Source organism: Cololabis saira, chromosome 10 (genome assembly GCF_033807715.1).
Source record: "Cololabis saira isolate AMF1-May2022 chromosome 10, fColSai1.1, whole genome shotgun sequence".
NCBI classification, from domain to species: Eukaryota; Metazoa; Chordata; class Actinopteri; order Beloniformes; family Belonidae; genus Cololabis; species Cololabis saira.
This window is the reverse complement of record NC_084596.1, coordinates 27,624,909-27,626,643: the sequence shown is the minus strand read 5'-3', so window position 1 is coordinate 27,626,643 and position 1,735 is coordinate 27,624,909.

Genomic DNA, 1,735 nt, shown 5'->3' with positions numbered 1-1,735 from the left:
GTAAAAGCGAGGAACCCACTTTTTGTTTTTTCTTCTTTTTCACGCTTTTTGATTCCTTGTGTCAGCCAAAGTTTGAGAGTTTGTGAGTGCGCAGGAGTCCGGGAGCCCCGCGCCCGTCATGCAGGCTTAGTGCGCGCTGAGAGGCTCATTCCCCTCTGCAGGAATGCGCTCTGCGCTGCGTTGCACAGCCTCGATCCCGGCTGGACCCGCTGCTCTCTTTTAGCCCCTTTTCTGTTGCTGGTGAAGTAGAAGTCCCCTGTGCGGGTCCTGAGCTGCTGGCCGTGCTGTTTCTGCTGCTGCCCACCCCCGACACACTTCCTCCGGTCCACGGCGCCGCTGCAGCAAGCAGGGTTTCTGGCGTGGACAGTCCTCCCACTGCTGCTGCCGAGGCTGGCTCCCATGTTCCCTCCCATTTCACTCTACCTTCCCTCTCCCTGGCCTCCGCCTCCCTCTGCCTCACTCCATTTGTTCTCACCCTCAATCCTCACACGCAGACTGAGACTTCCTGCCACCGCCACCCCCCCAACAATAAAGGACCCCCCAAAAAGAATCTGGAAGAACCTGTAACCAGGTTACTGCTTATTTTGGTGGCATTCGTTATTAATCATGAAATCATCAGTTACTTCTGCATCCTAAAGTCTCAGGTTAATAGTCCATGAGCCAGACCAGATATCAGTACCACTCAAGGTGACAAAACTTGCTTATAATTTTTTTAAAGATCCATGTCTATAGATGATATTTTGGTATGTACAGGATAGCTGTCAATGTTTCACAATATTGTCTTTTAGGCGAAATTTGTGTAAAAATGTGTGTTGTTTATAGTTTAAAGAGCTGCAGTGACCTCTATGTTGGTCAGAAAGATTCACATCTTAGCTTGAATGAATGCCTAAAAGGTCCCCTTTAAAATGATATGAAAGACAATATTGTGAAACATTGACAGATATCCTGTACATGAGTCTAAACCAGGATATGCACCAGCATCTAAAATGTAATTTTCTGAAGGGGGTGGGTGACTTCATGAGCTGATAACTATGAAACAGCTGCCAGACATGGATCTTTTCAAAAATCATAAGTAAGTTTTGGCACCTTGAGTGGTACTGACAAGTGAAATTTTGGGCTCTGGCCCATGGACTATAAGAATGGAATCCCTAACATGCATTTCATGTTCTTCAAATCCTATGTTCATAACCTCATTCAAATGTGTAATTATGAGCAAAAATCACTGCAAATATGAAAAAGTTTGCTCTCGGCCTTTTTTCATGAAGTAATTCTGCCGCGTAAATGTTTTATTACATTTCACTACATACTACTTGAGGTAAAAATTGCATGAAATGAATTATGTCCACCTTGAAGTAGCTACTTCAAACATGGTTGCATACAGTATTTCAGTGTAGCCCACTTAGATAGCACAACCGTAAGCACGTCAAGCCAGTCTTGTTGATGAAACCCCAAATAACAAATATTTTTGTTTCAAACCTTCAGATTTACGATACAAATGCATCTTCAAAGCATTCATATCTTCCATAGTTCATTGGGGTGCAACGATTGTCCTATTGTGTTGATTCACCCTTTTTTGTTTTATTTTTTGTTACTATATTGATTCTATTCAAATTGTATTACTGTCAGTAAGTCTTTATGTCTGCAGCTGTTCAGGACATTAAATTAGTTTACACTGTACATTTGTGCATTAATTTGATATGAATGATAATTATGTTTATTATATATAAATTGCTGT